Here is a 12,526-nt window from a genome sequence, read left to right as displayed (position 1 = left end):
ACTAATGGTTAGCCAAAATGAAAGGGGGGAGGATGGGTAAATTAGGACTATGGGATTAACATAAATATACTAATGTATGTTACATGCATATAAACATATAACAGATAAACTATATGAATTATATAATCACCAATACCTTTAAAATATACATTCTGTATTCACATACATGGTAACAGAATCCGAAGATGAACAGACATATGTAGGAATCATTGAGCAGATTCTGTACAGCCAGACAATCAAAAAACTCTAATCAAATTTACTCCAAAAAGAAATAGAATTAAATTTAAAAAACAAACATAAGTAAGGAGACATAAACTTCTGGGGGCTCGTCCCAGCACATTCCACTCTAATTTACAACCACGGAACACTACCTCCAGGAAGATTCTGTTGCCCTAGTAACAAGAGATGAGAACGTAATAATGCTGCCGCCTTGTGGATGTTTCCCACAACAGCAGCATTAAACCCAGTGCTAATGGTTGCTTAATAGTCACAAGGACTGCAGGGCTCTAAATGACACCTGCCCTGAAAAATGCCCTGGGGTAGGGAATAGGCAAGAAAATTCAACACATGAGAAATTTTTCAAGAAGTCAATAAGAGGAGGGAAGTTGTACTCACTCTTTAAAAAAAAGGAAAAGAAAAAAACGGACATGCCTAAAGCTCAGTATAAGGAATTATTAGACACATGCAAATTCAAATTCAACAAGGTTTCAGCTCACACCAGTCATTTCCATCAGCAAAATGTCTATAAACTATAAATGCTGCAGGGGTTTTAGAGAACTGTGTACCTTCTAGCTGCTGGTGGGATGTAAAGTGGTAACAGCACTAACACAAACTGAATGGAGCTGCTTGAAAAGATAAAAATTGAGCTACCATATGATGCGGCAGGTCACCTTTTGGGCCTATAACCTAAGACCACCTGAATCGGAAAGACACAGGCAGGCAAATGAGCACTGCAGCAATATTGAAATAGCCAAGACATGGAAGCAGAAAAAAGGTTCATAAACAGATGAATGGACAAAGAAGAAGTGGTATACGTACCAAATAGAATAGTAGCCTCGGGAAAAAAATGAACAATGCCGTTTTCAGAACTACAGTTGAGCCTAGAAATAATCATATAACGTTAAGTAACTCAAAAGGGTACGACAAATATCCTATGATAACATTTATACATGTTATCCTAAGATTGCTACCAATGAACATATTTCCACAGAAAAAGACACTCACAGACTTATCAAATAAACTAATGGTTAGCCAAAATGAAAGGTGGGAGGATGGGTTAACTAGGACTATGGGGTTAACATACATATACTAATGTATGTTAAGTGTATAAAAACATATAACAGATAAACTGTATGAATTATATAATCACCAATACCTTTAAAATATACATTTTGTAATCACATACATGGTAACAGGACCCGAGGATGAACAGACATATGTATGAATCATTGAGCAGATTCTGTACAGCCAGGCAATCAAAACACTAAAATCAAATTTACTCCGATAAGAAATAGAAATTAAATTTAAAAAACAAACATAAGTAAGGAGACATAAACTTCTGGAGGCTTGTCCCAGCACATTCCACTCTAATTTACAACCTCGGAACACTACCTCCAGGAAGACTCTGTTGCCATAGTAACAAGAGTTGAGAACATAATAATGCTGCCGCCTTGTGGCTGTTTCCCACAACAGCAGCTTTAAACCCAGTGCTAATGGTTGCTTAATAGTCAAAACGACTGCAGGGGTCTAAATGACACCTGCCCTCAAAAAATGCCCTGGGGTAGGGAATACGCAAGAAAATTCAACACATGAGAAATTTTTCAAAAAGTGAATATGAAGAGGGAAGTTGTACTCACACTTTAACAAAAAAAGGAAAAGAAGAAAAAGGATATGCCTAAAGATCAGTATAAGGAATTATTCGCCACATGCGTATCCAACCTCCATAAAGGTTTCAGCTCACAACAGTCAAATGGCCATCAGCAAAAAGTCTACAAACTATAAATGCTGAAGGGGTTTTAGAGAAATGTATACCTTCTATCTGCTGCTGGGATGTAAAGTGGTAACAGCACTAACGCAAACTGAATGGAGCTGCTTGAAAAAGTAAAAATTGAGCTACCATATGATGCGGCAGGTCACCTTTTGGGCCTATAACCTAAGACCACCTGAATCGGAAAGACACAGGCAGGCAAATGAGCACTGCAGCAATATTGAAATAGCCAAGACATGGAAGCAGAAAAAAGGTTCATAAACAGATGAATGGACAAAGAAGAAGTGGTATACGTACCAAATAGAATAGTAGCCTCGGGAAAAAAATGAACAATGCCGTTTTCAGGACTACAGTAGAGCCTAGAAATAATCATATAAGGTTAAGTAAGTCAAAAGGGTATGACAATTATCCTATGATATCATTTATACATGTTATCCTAAGATTGCTACCAATGAACATATTTCCACAGAAAAAGACACTCACAGACTTATGAAATAAACTAATTGTTAGCCAAAATGAAAGGTGGGAGGACGGGTAAATTAGGACTATGGGGTTAACATACATATACTAATGTATGTTAAGTGTATAACAACATATAACAGATAAACTGTATGAATTATATAATCACCAATACCTTTAAAATATACATTCTGTAATCACATACATGGTAACAGGACCCGAAGATGAACAGACATATGTATGAATCATTGAGCAGTTTCTGTACAGCCAGACAATCAAAACACTCTAATCAAATTTACTCCGATAAGAAATAGAAATTAAATTTAAAAAACAAACCTAAGTAAGGAGACATAAATTTGTGGGGGCTTGTCCCAGCACATTCCACTCTAATTTACAACCTCGGAACACTACCTCCAGGAAGATTCTGTTGCCCTAGTAACAAGAGATGAGAACGTAATAATGCTGCCGCCTTGTGGCTCTTTCCCACAACAGCAGCTTTAAACCCAGTGCTAATGGTTGCTTAATAATCACATGGACTGCAGGGCTCTAAATGACACCTGCCCTGAAAAATGCCCTGGGGTAAGGAATAGGCAAGAATATTCAACACATGAGAAATTTTTCAAGAAATCAATAAGAGGAGGGAAGTTGTACTCACTCTTTAAAAAAAAAGGAAAAGAAAAAAAAAAGGACATGCCTAAAGCTCAGTAGAATGAATTATTAGACACATGCAAATTCAAATGGAAAAAGGTTTCAGCTCACACCAATCGTTTCCATCAGCAAAATGTCTACAAACTATAAATGCTGAAGGGGTTTTAGAGAACTGTGTACCTTCTAGCTGCTGGTGGGATGTAAAGTGGTAACAGCACTAACACAAACTGAATGGAGCTGCTTGAAAAGATAAAAATTGAGGTACCATATGATGCGGCAGGTCACCTTTTGGGCCTATAACCTAAGACCACCTGAATCGGAAAGACACAGGCAGGCAAATGAGCACTGCAGCAATATTGAAATAGCCAAGACATGGAAGCAGAAAAAAGGTTCATAAACAGATGAATGGACAAAGAAGAAGTGGTATACGTACCAAATAGAATAGTAGCCTCGGGAAAAAAATGAACAATGCCGTTTTCAGGACTACAGTTGAGCCTAGAAATAATCATATAAGGTTAAGTAACTCAAAAGGGTACGACAAATATCCTATGATAACATTTATACATGTTATCCTAAGATTGCTACCAATGAACATATTTCCACAGAAAAAGACACTCACAGACTTATCAAATAAACTAATGGTTAGCCAAAATGAAAGGTGGGAGGATGGGTTAACTAGGACTATGGGGTTAACATACATATACTAATGTATGTTAAGTGTATAAAAACATATAACAGATAAACTGTATGAATTATATAATCACCAATACCTTTAAAATATACATTTTGTAATCACATACATGGTAACAGGACCCGAGGATGAACAGACATATGTATGAATCATTGAGCAGATTCTGTACAGCCAGGCAATCAAAACACTAAAATCAAATTTGCTCTGATAAGAAATAGAAATTAAATTTAAAAAACAAACATATGTAAGGAGACATAAACTTCTGGAGGCTTGTCCCAGCACATTCCACTCTAATTTACAACCTCGGAACACTACCTCCAGGAACACTCTGTTGCCATAGTAACAAGAGTTGAGAACATAATAATGCTGCCGCCTTGTGGCTGTTTCCCACAACAGCAGCTTTAAACCCAGTGCTAATGGTTGCTTAATAGTCAAAACGACTGCAGGGGTCTAAATGACACCTGCCCTCAAAAAATGCCCTGGGGTAGGGAATACGCAAGAAAATTCAACACATGAGAAATTTTTCAAAAAGTGAATATGAAGAGGGAAGTTGTACTCACACTTTAACAAAAAAAGGAAAAGAAGAAAAAGGATATGCCTAAAGATCAGTATAAGGAATTATTCGCCACATGCGTATCCAACCTCCAAAAAGGTTTCAGCTCACACCAGTCAAATGGCCATCAGCAAAAAGTCTACAAACTATAAATGCTGAAGGGGTTTTAGAGAAATGTATACCTTCTATCTGCTGCTGGGATGTAAAGTGGTAACAGCACTAACGCAAACTGAATGGAGCTGCTTGAAAAGGTAAAAATTGAGCTACCATATGATGCGGCAGGTCACCTTTTGGGCCTATAACCTAAGACCACCTGAATCAGAAAGACACAGGCAGGCAAATGAGCACTGCAGCAATATTGAAATAGCCAAGACATGGAAGCAGAAAAAAGGTTCATAAACAGATGAATGGACAAAGAAGAAGTGGTATACGTACCAAATAGAATAGTAGCCTCGGGAAAAAAATGAACAATGCCGTTTTCAGGACTACAGTTGAGCCTAGAAATAATCATATAAGGTTAAGTAACTCAAAAGGGTACGACAAAATCCTATGAAAACAAGTATACATGTTATCCTAAGATTGCTACCAATGAACATATTTCCACAGAAAAAGACACTCACCGACTTATCAAATAAACTAATGGTTAGCCAAAATGAAAGGTGGGAGGATGGGTAAATTAGGACTATGGGGTTAACATACATATACTAATGTATGTTAAGTGTATAAAAACATATAACAGATAAACTGTATGAATTATATAATCTCCAATACCTTTAAAATATACATTTTGTAATCACATACATGGTAACAGGACCCGAAGATGAACAGACATATGTATGAATAATTGAGCAGATTCTGTACAGCCAGGCAATCAAAACACTCTAATCAAATTTACTCTGATAAGAAATAGAAATTAAATTTAAAAAACAAACATAAGTAAGGAGACATAAACTTCTGAGGGCTTGTCCCAGCACATTCCACTCTAATTTACAACCTCGGAACACTACCTCCAGGAAGACTCTGTTGCCGTAGTAACAAGAGTTGAGAACGTAATAATGCTGCGGCCTTGTGGCTGTTTCCCACAACAGCAGCTTTAAACCCAGTACTAATAGTTGCTTAATAGTCACAAGGACTGCAGGGCTCTAAATGACACCTGCCCTGAAAAATGCCCTGGGGTAGGGAATAGGCAAGAAAATTCAACACATGAGAAATTTTTCAAGAAGTCAATAAGAGGAGGGAAGTTGTACTCACTCTTTAAAAAAAAAGGAAAAGAAAAAAAAGGACATGCCTAAAGCTCAGTATAAGGAATTATTAGACACATGCAAATTCAAATTCAACAAGGTTTCAGCTCACACCAGTCATTTCCATCAGCAAAATGTCTATAAACTATAAATGCTGAAGGGGTTTTAGAGAACTGTGTACCTTCTAGCTGCTGGTGGGATGTAAAGTGGTAACAGCACTAACGCAAACTGAATGGAGCTGCTTGAAAAGGTAAAAATTGAGCTACCATATGATGCAGCAGGTCACCCTTTGGGCCTATAACCTAAGACCACCTGAATCGGAAAGACACAGGCAGGCAAATGAGCACCGCAGCAATATTGAAATAGCCAAGACATGGAAGCAGAAAAAAGGTTCATAAACAGATGAATGGACAAAGAAGAAGTAGTATACGTACCAAATAGAATAGTAGCCTGGGGAAAAAAATGAACAACGCCGTTTTCAGGACTACAGTTGAGCCTAGAAATAATCTTATAAGGTTAAGTAAGTCAAAAGGGTATGACAAATATCCTATGATATCATTTATACATGTTATCCTAAGATTGCTACCAATGAACATATTTCCACAGAAAAAGACACTCACAGACTTATGAAATAAACTAACTGTTAGCCAAAATGAAAGGTGGGAGGATGGGTAAATTAGGACTATGGGGTTAATATACATATACTAATGTATGTTAAGTGTATAAAAACATATAACAGATAAACTGTATGAATGATATATAATCACCAATACCTTTAAAATATACATTCTGTAATAACATACATGGTAAGAGGACCCGAAGATGAACAGACATATGTATGAATCACTGAGCAGATCCTGTACAGCCAGGCAATCAAAACACTCTAATCAAATTTACTCCGATAAGAAATAGAAATTAAATTTAAAAAAAACAAACATAAGTAAGGAGACATAAACTTCTGGGGTCTTGTCCCAGCACATTCCACTCTAATTTACAACCTCGGAACACTACCTCCAGGAAGATTCTGTTGCCCTAGTAACAAGAGATGAGAACGTAATAATGCTGCTGCCTTGTGGCTCTTTCCCACAACAGCAGCTTTAAACCAAGTGCTAATGTTTGCTTAATAGTCACAAGGACTGCAGGGCTCTAAATGACACCTGCCCTTAAAAATGCCCTGGGGTAGGGAATAGGCAAGAAAATTCAACACATTAGAAATTTTTCAAGAAGTCAATAAGAGGAGGGAAGTTGTACTCACTCTTTAAAAAAAAAGGAAAAGAAAAAAAAGGACATTCCTAAACCTCAGTATAAGGAATTATTAGACACATGCAAATGCAAATTCAAAAAGGTTTCTGCTCACACCAGTCATTTCCATCAGCAAAATGTCTACAAACTATAAATGCTGAAGGAGTTTTAGAGAACTGTGTACCTTCTAGATCCTGGTTGGATGTAAAGTGGTAACAGCACTAACGCAAACTGAATTGAGCTGTTGAAAAGGTAAAAATTGAGCTACCATATGATGCGGCAGGTCACCTTTTGGGCCTATAACCTAAGACCACCTGAATCGGAAAGACACAGGCAGGCAAATGAGCACTGCAGCAATATTGAAATAGCCAAGACATGGAAGCAGAAAAAAGGTTCATAAACAGATGAATGGACAAAGAAGAAGTGGTATACGTACCAAATAGAATAGTAGCCTCGGGAAAAAAATGAACAATGCCGTTTTCAGGACTACAGTTGAGCCTAGAAATAATCATATAAGGTTAAGTAACTCAAAAGGGTACGACAAATATCCTATGATAACATTTATACATGTTATCCAAAGATAGCTACCAATGAACATATTTCCACAGAAAAAGACACTCACAGACTTATGAAATAAACTAATGGTTAGACAAAATGAAAGGTGGGAGGATGGGTAAACTAGGACTATGGGGTTAACATACATATACTAATGTATGTTAAGTGTATAAAAACATATAACAGATAAACTGTATGAATTATATAATCACCAATACCTTTAAAATATACATTCTGTAATCACATACATGGTAACAGAATCCGAAGATGAACAGACATATGTAGGAATCATTGAGCAGTTTCTGTACAGCCAGACAATCAAAACACTCTAATCAAATTTACTCAGATAAGAAATAGAAATTAAATTTAAAAAACAAACCTAAGTAAGGAGACATAAACTTCTGGGGGCTTGTCCCAGCACATTCCACTCTAATTTACAACCTCGGAACACTACCTCCAGGAAGATTCTGTTGCCCTAGTAACAAGAGATGAGAACGTAATAATGCTGCCGCCTTGTGGCTCTTTCCCACAACAGCAGCTTTAAACCCAGTGCTAATGGTTGCTTAATAGTCACATGGACTGCAGGGCTCTAAATGACACCTGCCCTGAAAAATGCCCTGGGGTAGGGAATAGGCAAGAATATTCAACACATGAGAAATTTTTCAAGAAGTCAATAAGAGGAGGGAAGTTGTACTCACTCTTTAAAAAAAAAGGAAAAGAAAAAAAAGGACATGCCTAAAGCTCAGTAGAATGAATTATTAGACACATGCAAATTCAAATTAAAAAAGGTTTCAGCTCACACCAGTCGTTTCCATCAGCAAAATGTCTACAAACTATAAATGCTGAAGGGGTTTTAGAGAACTGTGTACCTTCTAGCTGCTGGTGGGATGTAAAGTGGTAACAGCACTAACACAAACTGAATGGAGCTGCTTGAAAAGATAAAAATTGAGCTACCATATGATGCGGCAGGTCACCTTTTGGGCCTATAACCTAAGACCACCTGAATCGGAAAGACACAGGCAGGCAAATGAGCACTGCAGCAATATTGAAATAGCCAAGACATGGAAGCAGAAAAAAGGTTCATAAACAGATGAATGGACAAAGAAGAAGTGGTATACGTACCAAATAGAATAGTAGCCTCGGGAAAAAAATGAACAATGCCGTTTTCAGGACTACAGTTGAGCCTAGAAATAATCATATAACGTTAAGTAACTCAAAAGGGTACGACAAATATCCTATGAAAACATTTATACATGTCATCCTAAGATTGCTACCAATGAACATATTTCCACAGAAAAAGACACTCACAGACTTATCAAATAAACTAATGGTTAGCCAAAATGAAAGGTGGGAGGATGGGTAAATTAGGACTATGGGGTTAACATACATATACTAATGTATGTTAAGTGTATAAAAACATATAACAGATAAACTGTATGAATTCTATAATCACCAATACCTTTAAAATATACATTTTGTAATCACATACATGGTAACAGGACCCGAAGATGAACAGACATATGTATGAATCATTGAGCAGATTCTGTACAGCCAGGCAATCAAAACACTCTAATCAAATTTACTCTGATAAGAAATAGAAATTAAATTTAAAAAACAAACATAAGTAAGGACACATAAACTTCTGGGGGCTCGTCCCAGCACATTCCACTCTAATTTACAACCACGGAACACTACCTCCAGGAAGATTCTGTTGCCCTAGTAACAAGAGATGAGAACGTAATAATGCTGCCGCCTTGTGGCTGTTTCCCACAACAGCAGCATTAAACCCAGTGCTAATGGTTGCTTAATAGTCACAAGGACTGCAGGGCTCTAAATGACACCTGCCCTGAAAAATGCCCTGGGGTAGGGAATAGGCAAGAAAATTCAACACATGAGAAATTTTTCAAGAAGTCAATAAGAGGAGGGAAGTTGTACTCACTCTTTAAAAAAAAAGGAAAAGAAAAAAAAGGACATGCCTAAAGCTCAGTATAAGGAATTATTAGACACATGCAAATTCAAATTCAAAAAGGTTTCAGCTCACACCACTCATTTCCATCAGCAAAATGTCTATAAACTATAAATGCTGAAGGGGTTTTAGAGAACTGTGTACCTTCTAGCTGCTGGTGGGATGTAAAGTGGTAACAGCACTAACGCAAACTGAATGGAGCTGCTTGAAAAGGTAAAAATGGAGCTACCATATGATGCGGCAGGGCACCTCTTGGGCTTATAACCTAAGACTACCAGAATCGGAAAGACACAGGCAGTCACATGTGCACTGCAGCAATATTGAAATAGCAAAGACATGGAAGCAAAAAAAATGTCCATAAACAGATGAATGGACAGAGAAGAAGTGGTATATGGACAGAATGGAATAGTAGCCTCGTGGAAAAAATGAACAATGCCGTTTTCAGGACTACAGTAGAGCCTAGAAATAATCATATAAGGTTAAGTAAGTCAAAAGGGTATGACAATTATCCTATGATATCATTTATACATGTTATCCTAAGATTGCTACCAATGAACATATTTCCACAGAAAAAGACACTCACAGACTTATGAAATAAACTAATTGTTAGCCAAAATGAAAGGTGGGAGGACGGGTAAATTAGGACTATGGGGTTAACATACATATACTAATGTATGTTAAGTGTATAAAAACATATAACAGATAAACTGTATGAATTATATAATCACCAATACCTTTAAAATATACATTCTGTAATCACATACATGGTAACAGAACCCGAAGATGAACAGACATATGTAGGAATCATTGAGCAGTTTCTGTACAGCCAGACAATCAAAACACTCTAATCAAATTTACTCCGATAAGAAATAGAAATTAAATTTAAAAACAAACCTAAGTAAGGAGACATAAACTTCTGGGGGCTTGTCCCAGCACATTCCACTCTAATTTACAACCTCGGAACACTACCTCCAGAAAGATTCTGTTGCCCTAGTAACAAGAGATGAGAACGTAATAATGCTGCCGCCTTGTGGCTCTTTCCCACAACAGCAGCTTTAAACCCAGTGCTAATGGTTGCTTAATAGTCACATGGACTGCAGGGCTCTAAATGACACCTGCCCTGAAAAATGCCCTGGGGTAAGGAATAGGCAAGAATATTCAACACATGAGAAATTTTTCAAGAAATCAATAAGACGAGGGAAGTTGTACTCACTCTTTAAAAAAAAAGGAAAAGAAAAAAAGGACATGCCTAAAGCTCAGTAGAATGAATTATTAGACACATGCAAATTCAAATGGAAAAAGCTTTCAGCTCACACCAATCGTTTCCATCAGCAAAATGTCTACAAAGTATAAATGCTGAAGGGGTTTTAGAGAACTGTGTACCTTCTAGCTGCTGGTGGGATGTAAAGTGGTAACAGCACTAACACAAACTGAATGGAGCTGCTTGAAAAGATAAAAATTGAGCTACCATATGATGCGGCAGGTCACCTTTTGGGCCTATAACCTAAGACCACCTGAATCGGAAAGACACAGGCAGGCAAATGAGCACTGCAGCAATATTGAAATAGCCAAGACATGGAAGCAGAAAAAAGGTTCATAAACAGATGAATGGACAAAGAAGAAGTGCTATACGTACCAAATAGAATAGTAGCCTCGGGAAAAAAATGAACAATGCCGTTTTCAGGACTACAGTTGAGCCTAGAAATAATCATATAAGCTTAAGTAACTCAAAAGGGTACGACAAATATCCTATGATAACATTTATACATGTTATCCTAAGATTGCTACCAATGAACATATTTCCACAGAAAAAGACACTCACAGACTTATCAAATAAACTAATGGTTAGCCAAAATGAAAGGTGGGAGGATGGGTTAACTAGGACTATGGGGTTAACATACATATACTAATGTATGTTAAGTGTATAAAAACATATAACAGATAAACTGTATGAATTATATAATCACCAATACCTTTAAAATATACATTTTGTAATCACATACATGGTAACAGGACCCGAGGATGAACAGACATATGTATGAATCATTGAGCAGATTCTGTACAGCCAGGCAATCAAAACACTAAAATCAAATTTACTCCGATAAGAAATAGAAATTAAATTTAAAAAACAAACCTAAGTAAGGAGACATAAACTTCTGGAGGCTTGTCCCAGCACATTCCACTCTAATTTACAACCTCGGAACACTACCTCCAGGAAGACTCTGTTGCCATAGTAACAAGAGTTGAGAACGTAATAATGCTGCCGCCTTGTGGCTGTTTCCCACAACAGCAGCTTTAAACCCAGTGCTAATGGTTGCTTAATAGTCAAAACGACTGCAGGGGTCTAAATGACACCTGCCCTCAAAAAATGCCCTGGGGTAGGGAATACGCAAGAAAATTCAACACATGAGAAATTTTTCAAAAAGTGAATATGAAGAGGGAAGTTGTACTCACACTTTAACAAAAAAAGGAAAAGAAGAAAAAGGATATGCCTAAAGATCAGTATAAGGAATTATTCGCCACATGCGTATCCAACCTCCAAAAAGGTTTCAGCTCACACCAGTCAAATGGCCATCAGCAAAAAGTCTACAAACTATAAATGCTGAAGGGGTTTTAGAGAAATGTATACCTTCTATCTGCTGCTGGGATGTAAAGTGGTAACAGCACTAACGCAAACTGAATGGAGCTGCTTGAAAAGGTAAAAATTGAGCTACCATATGATGCGGCAGGTCACCTTTTGGGCCTATAACCTAAGACCACCTGAATCAGAAAGACACAGGCAGGCAAATGAGCACTGCAGCAATATTGAAATAGCCAAGACATGGAAGCAGAAAAAAGGTTCATAAACAGATGAATGGACAAAGAAGAAGTGGTATACGTACCAAATAGAATAGTAGCCTCGGGAAAAAAATGAACAATGCCGTTTTCAGGACTACAGTTGAGCCTAGAAATAATCATATAAGGTTAAGTAAGTCAAAAGGGTATGACAATTATCCTATGATATCATTTATACATGTTATCCTAAGATTGCTACCAATGAACATATTTCCACAGAAAAAGACACTCACAGACTTATGAAATAAACTAATTGTTAGCCAAAATGAAAGGTGGGAGGACGGGTAAATTAGGACTATGGGGTTAACATACATATACTAATGTATGTTAAGTGTATAAAAACATATAA

The sequence above is a fragment of the Balaenoptera borealis genome (assembly GCF_965194805.1).
Source record: "Balaenoptera borealis genome assembly, chromosome: 1".
NCBI classification, from domain to species: domain Eukaryota; kingdom Metazoa; phylum Chordata; class Mammalia; order Artiodactyla; family Balaenopteridae; genus Balaenoptera; species Balaenoptera borealis.
The sequence above is the reverse complement of the archived record's forward strand: the minus strand, read 5'-3'. Positions refer to the sequence as shown.